The 15,413-nt window shown below is 50.2% G+C and overlaps 1 protein-coding gene across 1 annotated transcript in view; it reads left to right on the top strand.

The window, feature by feature from the left end:
- The first annotated feature begins 12,501 nt into the window (after positions 1 to 12,501).
- Positions 12,502 to 15,413, top strand: part of ASXL2 (ASXL transcriptional regulator 2) — a 92,991-nt gene continuing 90,079 nt past the window's right edge. The window contains exon 1 of the mRNA XM_088481724.1: positions 12,502 to 12,574. The gene's annotated coding sequence lies outside the window, so the exon portion shown is untranslated. The remainder of the gene's footprint in view (positions 12,575 to 15,413) is intronic.

Below are 15,413 nucleotides of genomic sequence, written 5' to 3' on the forward strand. Positions count from 1 at the left end.
GCTGTCAGTCACTCTGTGTCTGCTCCGATAGAAACGCTCCACACTCTGCAAAGGAAATCTGCTTCAGGGCAGTGAGTGAGAGTATGGTGGACATATTTAGTATACACACTATACACACTTGGGGCCTGATTCTGAGTCGGATGCAGTGTAGCGATGTTTTCAATACGTGCCTGCGTCTGAGTTGCGCCACAGATGTACCCTCATTTTGTTTGCACAGAGTCGCAGTACAAAGTCGGACGCGCGGTGGTAGAAATATATGGGGAGTTCCTGTGCGGTGACTGGGAGGTAACGGGGGGGCTGATACACAGATGCCTGGCCCTGGAGATGTTGCAGCTCATGGGAGTGTTGTGGGGGAGAAGCCGACGGGACAAGAAGCCGACTGGCACTGGTAAGTACCCTAACCCTCTCCTCTCCCCCCCTAAACCCTCCTTTTAACCCTAACCTTAAAACTCCTGGGGTGGTGCCTGTCCCTAAGTCCCCCCCAGGGGAACCTAAATCTAACCCCCCTTCCCGCACCCTAAACCTAACCCTCCCGAGGGGGATGCCTAACCCTAACTTCCCCCCCAGTGGCGCCTGACTCTAACTTCCCCTTCCCCTAGCCTAACCCTCACCCGGGGGGTGCCTAACCCTAATCCCATTACAGCAGGAAGTCCACTCGGGGTTGCGGCAGCTAGACTCTACTCCAGGGTCTCATCGCAAGGCCGATGGTTGCGATTATTGCGACGGTCTCCAGCCCGCTCGCACAAGCTGTGGGTGGTCACCCACAGCTTTGCGAGCGGCCGGAGACCAAAAAAAAACAAAGAAAAAACGCACCCGCATTCAGAGCGAGCGGCCGCCAGCAGCGAGCGGCTCTGAATGAGCTCCAATATCTTGCATGGTGATTGTTATAAAGCCTGTATAAGGTAGTCCTGCCCCAACTCCTCCAGCCATTCCCACCAGTAACATCCATGGGTATAATACACACTCCCCTAAAGGCATGTGCGCTGCCCATTCCTTCATCATTTGCCTCAGTACGCAGACTCCCCCATGTACGCTGTGCAGCGCTGTAATTACGCGCCCTCTGATATATGGTAGCAGCTGTACTTGCTGTAATCAGGAGGCCTGTACCATATACAGTATGTGTGATACACATTATGTCTATGTGCTGACTGTATCGCTACATGTGTATGGGTCCCTATTATCAGGCCATTATACGTCCCCAGTAGCGCATGCAGGGGGGGTTTCTGAGTACCCAGAAATCACCCCTGACAGACGGGAGAGCAGCACCATGTTCTTAAGCCCCACCCCTCGCGGCAACTTGTCGTGACTCGCGGGTCCATATGGAGGAGGCGGAGTCAATATGATGTGATTCCATTAGAATCGAGTCATTACAAGCAAGCTACATGGTGTGAGCTTGCTAGGTAGGTCCTGTACCGATCAGATCTGCTGCAAAGTACAGTAAGTTTGTTTGTAATGTATATGTGACATATGTGTGTGTGTACATACGTGTGTGCGTATAAGGTATGTGTGACATATGTACAGTATGTGTGTAAATATGTGTGTGCGTGTAAGGTATGTGTGACATATGTACAGTATGTGTGTGTATGTGTGTGTGTATGTATATATGTGTATACACACATATTGTTCATATAGATAAATATACAATATTTACAGTATATCCTCTATATATATATATATATATATATATATATATATATACCCGTAATAATCCTGCGTTTGCCCCTGGTCCCCGCGACACTGGACTACCATGGGTGACACTTCCGTATCTCTTGTACCACTAAGTGCCTGGATTGAGCACTTAGTATATTTATAGCAGCTTATCAGCCCGGCGCACGTCTCTTGCTGCGCTCTCTCATCCGTCTTACAGACGAGGCATCACAGGCCACATCCAGACAGATCCGCCAGCCTCGCTCTCATGAGAGATCCCAAGGAGACCGTCAGGAGACTCAGCCCCTGCTATCTGCACCATAGTACAGTAAAGGAAGAGCATTACAATGACATCTCTGTGTACTGTAAGTGTTGTTACTTACATAGACAGCCGTCTGCATCCGTAAACAACCGGCTACTTACATAGATAGCCGCCTACATCCATACACACCCGTCTACATACATAGACAGCCGCCTACATCCATGCACACCCGTCTACTTACATAGACAGCCGCCTACATCCATACACACCTGTCTACTTACATAGACAGCCGCCTACATCCATACACACCCATCTACTTACATAGACAGCCGCCTACATCCATACACACCCGTCTACTTACATAGACAGCCGCCTACATCCATGCACACCCGTCTACTTACATAGACAGCGCCTACATCCATACACACCTGTCTACTTACATAGACAGCCGCCTACATCCATACACACCCGTCTACTTACATAGACAGCCGCCTACATCCATGCACACCCGTCTACCGACATAGACTGCCGCCCACATCCATACACACCTGTCTACTGACATAGACAGCCGCCTACATCCATACACATCCGTCTATTTACATAGACAGCCGCCTACATCCATACACAACCGTCTACTTACATAGACAGCCGCCTACATCCATACACATCCGTCTACTTTCATAGACAGCCGCCTACATCCATACACACCCGTCTACTTACATAGATAACCGCCTACATCCATACACACCTGTCTACTGACATAGGCAGCCGCCTACATCCATACACATCCGTCTATTTACATGGACAGCCACCTACATCCATACACACCTGTCTACTTACCTGGACAGCCACCTATATCCATACACACCCATTTACTTAAATAGACATCCGCCTACATCTATACACACCAATTTACTTAAATAGACAGCTGCCTACATCCATACACACCAGTTTACTTACATAGACAGCTGCCTACATCCATACACAACCGTCTACTGACATAGACAGCCGCTTACATCCATACACACCCGTCTACTTACATAGACAACTGCCTACATCCATACACAACTGCCTACATCCATACACAACTGTCTACTTACCTAGACAGCTGCCTTCATCCATACACACCTGTCTACTTACCTAGAGAGCCACCTACATCCATACACACCCATCTACTTACCTAGACAGCCGCCTAAATCCATACACACCCGTCTACTTACATAGACATCCGCTTACATCCATACACACCAGTCTACTTACATAGACAGCCGCCTACATCCATACACACCCATCTACTTACATAGACAGCCGCCTACATCCATACACACCCGTCTACTTACATAGACAGCCGCCTACATCCATGCACACCCGTCTACTTACATAGACAGCCGCCTACATCCATACACACCTGTCTACTTACATAGACAGCCGCCTACATCCATACACACCCGTCTACTTACATAGACAGCCGCCTACATCCATGCACACCCGTCTACCGACATAGACTGCCGCCCACATCCATACACACCTGTCTACTGACATAGACAGCCGCCTACATCCATACACATCCGTCTATTTACATAGACAGCCGCCTACATCCATACACAACCGTCTACTTACATAGACAGCCGCCTACATCCATACACATCCGTCTACTTTCATAGACAGCCGCCTACATCCATACACACCCGTCTACTTACATAGATAACCGCCTACATCCATACACACCTGTCTACTGACATAGGCAGCCGCCTACATCCATACACATCCGTCTATTTACATGGACAGCCACCTACATCCATACACACCTGTCTACTTACCTGGACAGCCACCTATATCCATACACACCCATTTACTTAAATAGACATCCGCCTACATCTATACACACCAATTTACTTAAATAGACAGCTGCCTACATCCATACACACCAGTTTACTTACATAGACAGCTGCCTACATCCATACACAACCGTCTACTGACATAGACAGCCGCTTACATCCATACACACCCGTCTACTTACATAGACAACTGCCTACATCCATACACAACTGCCTACATCCATACACAACTGTCTACTTACCTAGACAGCCGCCTTCATCCATACACACCTGTCTACTTACCTAGAGAGCCACCTACATCCATACACACCCATCTACTTACCTAGACAGCCGCCTAAATCCATACACACCCGTCTACTTACATAGACATCCGCCTACATCCATACACAACCGTCTACTTACACAGACAGCCACCTACATCCATACACACCCGTCTACTTACACAGACAGCCACCTACATCCATACACACCTGTCTACTTACATAGATAACTGCCTACATCCATACACACCTGTCTACTGACATAGACAGCTGCCTACATCCATACATATCCGGCTATTTACATGGACAGCCACCTACATCCATACACAGCTGTCTACCTGGACAGCCACCTATATCCATACACACCCATTTACTTACATACACAGTCGCCTACATCTATACACACCAGTTTACTTACATAGACAACTGCCTACATCCATACACAACCGTCTACTGACATAGACAGCCGCCTACATCCATACACACCGGTCTACTTACATAGACAACTGCCTACATCCATACACAACTGTCTACTTACCTAGACAGCTGCCTACATCCATACACACCTGTCTACTGACGTAGACAGCCGCCTACATCCATACACACCCATCTGCTTACCTAGACAGCCGCCTACATCCATACACACCTGTCTACTTACCTAGAGAGCCGCCCACATCCATACACACCCGTCTACTTACCTAGACAGCCACCTACATCCATACACATCCGTCTATTTACATGGACAGCCACCTACATCCATACACACCTGTCTACTTACCTGGACAGCCACCTATATCCATACACACCCATTTACTTACAAAGACAGCTGCCTACATCCATACACACCAGTTTACTTACATAGACAGCTGCCTACATCCATACACAACCATCTACTGACATAGACAGCCGCTTACATCCATACACACCGGTCTACTTACATAGACAACTGCCTACATCCATACACAACTGTCTACTTACCTAGGTAGCTGCCTACATCCATACACACCCGTCTACTGACATAGACAGCCACCTACATCCATACACACCTGTCTACTGACATAGACAGCCACCTACATCCATACACACCTGTCTACTGACATAGACAGCCGCCTACATCCATACACACCCATCTGCTTACATAGACAGCCGCCTACATCCATACACAACTGTCTACTTACCTAGACAGCCGCCTACATCCATACACACCTGTCTACTTACCTAGAGAGCCGCCTACATCCATACACACCCGTCTACTGATATAGACAGCCGCCTACATCCATACACAGCAGTCTACTTACATAGACAGCCGCCTACATCCATACACACCCGTCTGCTTACATAGACAGCCGGCTACATCCATACACACCCACCTGCTTACATAGACAGCCACCTACTTCCATATATACCCACCTACTTCCATATACCCCTATTTCCATATACACCTGCTTGCTAAATCCACCCACTTACTTCCATACATTACCACCTACTTGCATATTCACCCACCTACTTCCACGCACACTTGCCTACTACCACCATAAACGCCTACTTCCATACACACCTGTATACTTCCATACACATCCACCTACTTCCATATGTTGCACAGAAAGACCAGCAATAAGGTTATACGCCTTCCTATATTAAAGATAAATAGGCAGTACTAGTGGTATCCACAGCTTGTATCTGCAAATGATCACAGCCGAGGTCGTTCTCCATCCACAGAGGGATGTGATTTGCTGTTTGGGCCAGGTCCAGTTCCTCAGTATTACTGTCATAGTAGATGGAAAGAGTGAATAACGCACAGAACTCTTTATAGCTGGATCTCAATAAGACGTTAGAGCCCTCTCACTCTTATGTGCCCCGTGTCTATCCTGCCCCTATAGCCACCTGCTGGTATGCTGTCTCTTCTCCCTCCTCATATATATATCTGGGTGTCCCTTCCTTGGGTCCCTGTATGAGAGCAGGCACAGATACAGTACATGCCGCATGTGAGTGTGGAGTAGAGTACAGTAGTCTGGCCGGAGGTATGTGCGCCATTTTGTTGAGTATTTGGTACCTGTACTGATTTCCTGACAATTGTCTCGGGTCAGACTCCCTCTCTCTTGTGCTGGGAAGTAAATGGACAGGTAAGGTGGTATAAAGCAATGTCACTATATGAATACTGTATACAAGGCATATACCTACAGTATATAGATATATATTATATATACATACTGGTGGGGCTAGCTCCCCGCTGCCCAGCTTTTGATGGACCACTGTGTAATGTTAGCCTGACCTAACACGGACGAGTGCCGGACGTTGTACCCTTCACACTACAGAATAAAGAGGTGATAATGGTTGTACAGACGCGTGCCGAGTGCTGTAATAGCCCATGTGTGCATGTATCCGACATCTTCATTCATTTGTAATATTTGGATAATTTCCATTCCGGCACATCTGTAATAGTCCAGTATTTGCAGAAGCACTTTCTGCCTCCTCTGAGGTCACGGCCCTGAGGGTCACCGCCGAGGTCAGCGGCAGAATTATAGAGATTACGCCCCAGCCGGACCTAAAGTGGGTTCAAATCATTCATAATAAATTAGGGTTAATGAGCTGTTTGCCATCAGTGTAACAGTCCTCCCTCCGCAGGAAGGCGTTACCATGGTTGCACCGAGTGTCTTTCCAGGGATGCGGTTTCCATGGTAACCGTAGCTATGGGTGCTTCCGTATACAGGGGACAAATCACCGCCTTTCCTTCCAGGTACATCTACCGTTCCCAGCATTCACCCATCCGTGTGACAATTCCAGCTGACAGGGGGGTTGTTACCAATCATAATAATGATATAAATCTTCCAGAGCTGCAATGTTACAGCCGTAAGCTCCTCTACATACAGTATGCAGCATAATGCAGGGTGCCAGGACTTCCTCTAGATATTGGGTATAAGTATGGGAGTTACATATCTTCCTACCATCCCAATGTCAGAGGGACAGTCCCATGTTCAAGGCTCTGTCCCTCTTTTTGTCCTGATCTATCTGGGAGTTGTGAGGTACGACCTATTCAAGCGATGGTGAGTACTTGTTGTGCGAGCGGCAGTGAAAAGTTAATTGCAAAGGGACAGGAGGGGGAATAGTGACAGCCTGGCACATGCCCCCTCAGTGACATGGATACGCCCCCTCAGTGACATGGATACGCCCCCTCAGTGTCATGGATACGCCCCCTCAGTGTCATGGATACACCCCTCAGTGTCATGGATACACCCCCTCAGTGACATGGATACAACCCCTCAGTGACATGGATGTGCCCCCTCAGTGACATGGATACGCCCCCTCAGTGTCATGGATACGCCCCCTCAGTGTCATGGATACACCCCCTCTATGACATGGATACAACCCCTCAGTGACCTGGATAGTGGATACGCCCCTTCAGTGACCTGGATACGCCCCCTCAGTGGCATGGATACGCCCCCTCAGTCACATGGATATGTCCCCTCAGTGTCATGGATACACCTCCTCAGTAACATGGATACGCCCCCTCAGTGTCATGGCTACACGCCCTCAGTGACATGGCTACACCCCCTCAGTGTCATGGATACAACCCCTCAGTGACATGGATACAACCCCTCAGTGACATGGATACGCCCCCTCAGTGTCATGGATACACGCCCTCAGTGACATGGCTACACCCCCTCAGTGACCTGGATACACCCCCTCAGTGACATGGATGCGCCCCCTCAGTGACATGGATACAACCCCTCAGTGACATGGATACACCTCCTCAGTGACATGGATACACCTCCTCAGTAACATGGATACGCCCCCTCAGTGTCATGGCTACACGCCCTCAGTGACATGGCTACACCCCCTCAGTGACATGGATACAACCCCTCAGTGACATGGATACAACCCCTCAGTGACATGGATACGCCCCCTCAGTGTCATGGATACACGCCCTCAGTGACATGGCTACACCCCCTCAGTGACATGGATACACCCCCTCAGTGACATGGATGCGCCCCCTCAGTGACATGGATACAACCCCTCAGTGACATGGATACACCCCCTCAGTGACATGGATACGTCCCCTCAGTGACATGGATACGCCCCCTCAGTGACATGGATACGTCCCCTCAGTGACATGGATACGCCCCCTCAGTGACATGGATACGCCCCCTCAGTGACATGGATACGCCCCCTCAGTGTCATGGATACGTCCCATCAGTGACATGGATACGCCCCCTCAGTGTCATGGATACGTCCCCTCAGTGACATGGATACACCCCCTCAGTGACATGGTTACGCCCCCTCAGTGACATGGATACGCCCCCTCAGTGACATGGATACACCCCCTCAGTGACATGGATACGCCCCCTCAGTGTCATGGATACGTCCCCTCAGTGACATGGATACACCCCCTCAGTGACATGGATACGCCCCCTCATTGTCATGGATACGCACCCTCAAAAACATGGATACGCCCCTCAGTGACATGGATACAACCCCTCAGTGACATGGATACGCCCCTCAGTGACGTGGATACAACCCCTCAGTGACATGGATGCGCCCCCTCAGTGACATGGATACGCCCCCTCAGTGTCATGGATACGTCCCCTCAGTGTCATGGATACGTCCCCTCAGTGACATGGATACGCCCCCTCAGTGTCATGGATACGCCCCCTCAGTGACATGGATACACCCCCTCAGTGACATGGTTACGCCCCCTCAGTGACATGGATACGCCCCCTCAGTGACATGGATACGCCCCCTCAGTGTCATGGATACGTCCCCTCAGTGACATGGATACACCCCCTCAGTGACATGGATACGCCCCCTCATTGTCATGGATACGCACCCTCAAAAACATGGATACGCCCCTCAGTGACATGGATACAACCCCTCAGTGACATGGATACGCCCCTCAGTGACATGGATGCGCCCCCTCAGTGACATGGATACGTCCCCTCAGTGTCATGGATACGTCCCCTCAGTGACATGGATACACCCCCTCAGTGACATGGATACGCCCCCTCAGTGTCATGGATACGCCCCCTCAGTGTCATGGATACGCCCCCTCAGTGACATGGATACGCCCCCTCAGTGACATGGATACGCCCCTCAGTGTCATGGATAATAGTGTGTCTGTGCTGGGCCAGATTAGCAATGGGACGGATGGAGCTACAGCTTGATAGAAATAGGCCCATCATCATGACAATGACCAGCCAGCAGCCAGCCACATGGTTGGCCATAAATTATAAGTGTTACATTTGTATTTCTAAATTTCTCACAAAGGCCAGAATGTACTAAATAGGAAAATGTGGAAACCGTTTTCAGGGGTTCTACCGCATTCCCCATATGTACAAAGCACCGTAATGTATCGTCCCGATGGGCAACCCAATAGAAGTCTATGGGCTTCTTTTCGGGATGCTCCTCCTTGGGAATGATCCGATGGTATCCCTCCCGTGAGCCCCCCCCGGCCCGCGGCCTTCTGTTCATGTGTGGGAGGTCTGATGGGCATGCAGGAGGGTTTAATGTTATTGACCATTTACTTTTTTTTCCTGTGAGTGGGTGGGCAGGGGCCCGAGTGCATTGATTTGCCCAGGGCCCACCCTGCTGTTAAGACAGCCCTGGATACACTCTTTCTATAAGTAATAAAATAGTTATTCTAGTGTTCTCATAAAATGGTGCAAATTTTCATTTACATAATTAGGGAGACGTGTCCCTATCTGTAACATTCAGATTATAATAAGCACACATTACATGGTCAGCAGCCATACAGATGTCCCCTCATACGCCGAGCCTCAATACGCCATACGGCGTGAGACGCCCGGCGCAACTGAGCTGCTAAGAGAGGCGCAGTGCTCCATCTTATGCTGTCAATTTTGTGTCTTATGTGTTATGCCACGGGCCTGACTCTTTAGGGTATAGTCCTGCAGCAGCCTTGGGGGCTGGTATTACCTGGCTAGATGCGGCCGTGAGGCAACTTTGAGAGCTAAAACAACTTGGCTTGATGGGCCTGTGGGCCGTAAGATGAGAAGCGGCCTGTGGGCCGTAAGATGAGAAGCGGCCTGTGGGCCGTGCAGCAGCCTTGGGGGCTGAAGTAACTTGGCACGATGTGGCAGATGAAGATAAATGCTGTGATGAAGACACTGGCATTGATACGCAAGATTGCGTACTGAGGACGCTGTGGTGCGGCCTGTGCTGCCGGGTTGACACAAGCAGCTGAAGCTGTAATGCGGCCCGTGCCGCCGGGAGGACAGATATGCGGACTGTGCCACCTAGATGACACAAACGGCAGAAAAACAAAACAGTGGGCAGGAGAACTGGAGCACGACTGGATGACTGGAGACAATGCCACAACCGGAAACACGAAAACTCTATCACCGGCATGGGAGCAGCGTTCGCACCAGCAGGATATAGATGCAGGAGCCAATCTGGACTAATCCCAGAATGATGGACGGGAGGTAGGCGGAGATTCAGCAAACGTTCGCCCGGTGTTCGCCTCGCACAGTATTCGCAGTGCGGCGGCTTGTGACAGCGTGATGCGCTACACCTCTCTGAGCAGCGAAACTCCACGCACAGTGCACTATAGGTGCTGGGCTGTGACCTTAAACACACAGGATCTAGTTATAGACAGGTAATGAGTCGCAGATAAAGCACAACGGCGCTTGGGGAAAAAGACGCGGCCACTGTGTGATAAAGCCGGCCGTGCTCACAGGGGCACAGCTGTACATGTAATGGCACTGATGCCTGGACACACCTCATCTGTAAGGACATAGAAAGCATAAAGGCTCCCATTCAGAGGCGCTCGTTCTGAATGAGGGCGGCTGCTTCATTTTTGAAGTGCGGCCTCCTGGTCATTAGGTAAGCTGTGGGTTACCACCCACAGCTTAACGACCGACCAGGTTGATGGTTGCGACGGTGAACACCATCGGGACCATCGGGGCTTGCCACGAGACCCTAAGGTTGGGTCTCGGCAACCGCAAGCCCCAGGGAGCTGAAAGAGCAGGAAGCTCCCCACTGACATCACTGATGATGTCAGTGCGACCGCCCACAAAACGGTAGGCGTTCGTTAAGGAACGCCTCAGTTTTGGAAACCACCCCCCTGGCCCGCCTACAAAACGGGGTGAGCTGTCGATCAACATCGACAGCCGCCCCTTTTGTAGAGAGCTCCGGAGCTTGCGCACTCGCAGTGCGGCCACTGCGGGTGTGCAGGGCTAACTATCGACCCGGTTGCGAGCACATCGGTGCTTGCGACCGGGTCTGAATGTGACCCAAAGTGAGAGCACACTTAAGGTGCATACACACATAACAATTTTTTGAACGATTTAACTATAACGACGTCGTTATCGTTAAATCGTTTATAAGATCGTTCATCTTTTTTAGGTGAACAATAAATGATAATCGTTCATGCGCATTCACGTTTGTAGTTTGTAGTTCATCGTCCATTCTGACTGTCCAACAAATGATTTTCGTTCAGAAAATCGTTCATGTTGTACAGAATGAACTATAAACGATGAACGATTTCCATTCACTGTATGCATGATTAAAAAATCGTTCATCGTTCATCATTCATGAAAATCGGTCAGTAATTACTACCCCTTTTACACCAGAGCTAAAACCCAGGTTATTGCAGGGATAACCCGGGCAGCTCCTTGGTGTAAAAGGGGAGAGGGTTGGATCGCCGGGTCGAGTGACCCGGCAATCCAACCCAGGTAAATAGCAGGGTTTAACACGGGCTTAGCCCGTGAAACCCTGCTGTGTGTATGGTGCACTTCGGGTCTTGATGACCTGGAGTGAGCAGCATGCCGGCCGATTGGTCCAGCTTCAGTGGCGCTTGGAGATGGCGTCTATGCAGACCCAACTGCGGTGTGAGCGGCGCCGACTCTGGAATATCCCGAGTCAGCGCTGGCTAAATTCCGGGTCAGACCCGGAATTTTGGTGGAAAAGGGGTATTAGTAACCAACGATTTTTAGTGAACGATTTTTAGTGAACGATTTTCAAGGGAAAATCTGAACGAAAATTGTTCACTAAATCGTTGGTTAATAACATTGTTGTGTGTGTATGCAGCTTAAGTTATCATTCTACAACAGGGGTTCCCGACCACGGTCCTCAAGGCACACTAACAGTCCAGGTTTTAGGGATAGCCATACTTGAGCACAAGTGACTTAATTAGTACCTCAGTTATTTTGATTTAACCATCTGTGCTCAATCATGGATATCACTAAAACCAGGACTGTTAGTGTGCCTTGAGGACCGAGGTTGGGAATCACTGTTATACAACATAGGTATGACACCTACGCCAAAGACTGGAGACTGTCCTACCTGGAACTGCTATCATAGGACTACACTGCCACCTGGTGGACATAACACACATTCATACTATAGCAGAGGTTCTCAAACTCGGTCCTCAGCCCCCACAGGTCACGTTTTCCAGGATACCCAGCAGGAGCACAGGTGTAGTCATTACTCACTGTCACGTTTTAAAAGGTCCACAAGTGGAGCTAATTATTTCACTTGTGATGCTGTGAGGAGAGCTGGTAAACATGCACTGTTTGGGGTCCTGAGGGCCGACTTTGAGAACCTGTGTTGTAAAGGTTAGAAATCAACTGCTTATATGGCTGGGTCTAAGCTCTGTCCAATCCCACCTACTGATTTTCCAGGGGGTCCCCAAATTTCAGGCAGCTCTACCAGATCCCTGAGCAGAGGTGGTTTAAGAGGGGAGGGGGCCTTAAATCACCGGAAAGTGGCTGCGGAGGTCATTTTCCCTGTTATTTCTGCAGTCTGCGCCAGGCCGACGGAGAGGTAAGTATATTTATATGGGTGTAGGGTCTGCGGAGTGTGGGCTCCGCACACCTTGCACCAATTATAGATACCCCAGTGCCCCTGAGACAGGGTTGCCGACATTCTGGCTGCTCCTTCCGGGAGGGGGCAGACAGATTGTCAAAGCAGGTCGACGTGGCCGGCATTTGTGGGTCGAGCGGGGGCATGGCCGCGAGGCTTGCCTGCCTTTCTTGTGGGACCAGCACCCGATTTTCGGGAGGCTCCCGGCCTATTCAGGAGGGTAGGCAAGTATGCCCTGAGAGAGCTCTACAAGACCCCTGAGAGGGCAGACTGGCCTCCCGATCCCGCCCAGTTCCCCAGTGAAGTCTGTGATCCAGGGGCTCGATGACACGATTTGCGAAGTACTGCAGGGGGCGGGGCTGCAAGGACAGGAGTCACTGCGCCATGTCCCACCATTTTATATTCTCCAGACTTCTAGTTGTCTCCCTTAAACTATCAGCAAGTATGGCTCTGTCCAGTATGTAGGGTCCCACGCCGCTCGCCGCTATACAGGCTGTGTCTCTGCCCTTTGCTTCAGCTGACAATATCGGGGCCCAGTGCTTAGAGGGCGGGGTCACGTCCTGTCATGAATGCGCAGTACCTGACCAGCTGGCGCTCCGCCACAGCAACCTGGGGATCTGCCCGTGCTCTCTATGACCCTATATGTTCATATACAATGTCCTGGAATAGCTGTAGGAAGTTGGTTGGTTAGGATGCGCTTCGTGGTGAAGTGGGGTAAGGGGATGTGTGGTTGGGACCGTCTGGGGTGGGCAGAGAAGGGATGGGGGCTGATGCTGCAATGTGCGAGTAGGGGTACCTGGTCCTACTATAGGTTGGCTATATATGGAAAGGTTGACGTGCGCTCCTGGGTATTGTGTAGGGGGGGAGGGGATGGGGAGAGGGAAATGGTGGGGGGAGTGTTGGGCAGTCAGTGTGTGTTGTGGTGGGGTGCGAATGATAACAGAATGCTGGGTGAGTGGGTATAGGTGATATATTTATTCAATTCATCTTTAATTGTGTGTAAACAAGTTCCTTCCTTTGTCTGAAGGCACATGGCTCCTTGGGAATTGTCTCTGGATAGTTTGTGGGGGCGTGTGCTGCCCGATGGTGGTGATCTGGTGCATTCCACAGTATGTGGGGTGGGTGGACCCTTTGAGGGGGCTCCTTACCATGCGGTCCTTACTACTGCATGTACCCCTGTTGGACCTATGGTCTACAGTCTTGGGAACTGGGATGCTCTATTGTTGGTGGTTTGGGGGTGTCCCCAGTGGCGGCGTCCCACTGTTAAGGAGCGGTGGTTGGTACCTACCGGTAGGTGCTCGGCTGTGGCAGGGAGCGGCTTCCTCTAACTGTATGTTTATTATTTGTCATTATATTAACACTTATTGATTTATCCTTACACATCTATCCTTTACACTTCACTATCACCTTTCTTCCCTTTTTGTGTGATGCCCGGGTGTGGTCCTTGGCTGGATTATTTTGGGGTGCCTTGAACCTTGGACATGAACCCCTTAATGTTAGGGACGCCGGTATAGGGGAGCCTTGACGTTGGCCTGGCGCTTATTCATATATTTGCAAATGTATGTAACCAATACCTCTGAATCTCTATTATCATGTAGGATTTAAGTATTTTTTGATTTAGCTGCAGTGTGCTGGAGGGCAAATCCCTTTTTTCTGTGCTCAGTATAAGCCCCGCCCTTTACAAGCACCTGTGCTATGTCATTAAGCTGATATGAGCGACCACCATACTTTTTATTTGCACTTCCATGACCCTCCCATAACACTCCCATGACCCTCCCATGGCACACACATACTACACCCATGAACCCTCCCATGACGCGCCCATGAACCCTCCCATGACGCGCCCATGAACCCTCCCATGACGCGCCCATGAACCCTCCCATGACGCGCCCATGAACCCTCCCATGGCACACACATACTACACCCATGAGACGCCCATGACACTCCCATAACACGCCATTATTTTTATTAAGTCCAGCTACAGATAATGAACCCAACACAAAAATCCCCTGTGACGCATGGGGGCAGGTATCCCTAGTGTGACTCACGGGGGCAGGTATCCCTACTGCAGTACATGGGGGCAGGTATCCCTACTGCGGTACATGGGGGCAGATATCAGTGGCAAACTTAGGATTTCTAGAGGGGGTATCCAGATATAGACATGAATAAATAGGAATGTGTGTACAGAAGTAGGGACTGTGGGCCTGATTAAGCTCTGGGAATAGAGGGCCTGATTCAGTAAGGAACGCACAGGATAGAACGCACGCACTCTGCCAATGTTTTAGCTCTGCGCATGTGCGAACTAGCCATTGCGATGGGTAATGCGTGCGCAGAGGCAACGCAGAACCAGAGAAAAGTAAATGACAGGAAATGCCCTTTTGTGGGCGTGGACAGGCAAATGCAGGCGTGCCTGTGTGTTTGGATGCCGTTTTAGGGACGTGCCCTTGCGGCGACGGCCGTAGCCTGAGGCCTAGTTGCACACAGGAAGTGGCGCACATCCTGCGTGGAGTCAGGTTAACCACTAATATGCTAATGTGTTTGATGGTTCTCGATGTTACCGAAGTTTCCGCTGTCTTACGTGGTATAACAGAA

The sequence above is a fragment of the Taudactylus pleione genome, unplaced genomic scaffold, assembly GCF_031769625.1.
Source record: "Taudactylus pleione unplaced genomic scaffold, aTauple2 ptg000277l, whole genome shotgun sequence".
NCBI classification, from domain to species: Eukaryota; Metazoa; Chordata; class Amphibia; order Anura; family Myobatrachidae; genus Taudactylus; species Taudactylus pleione.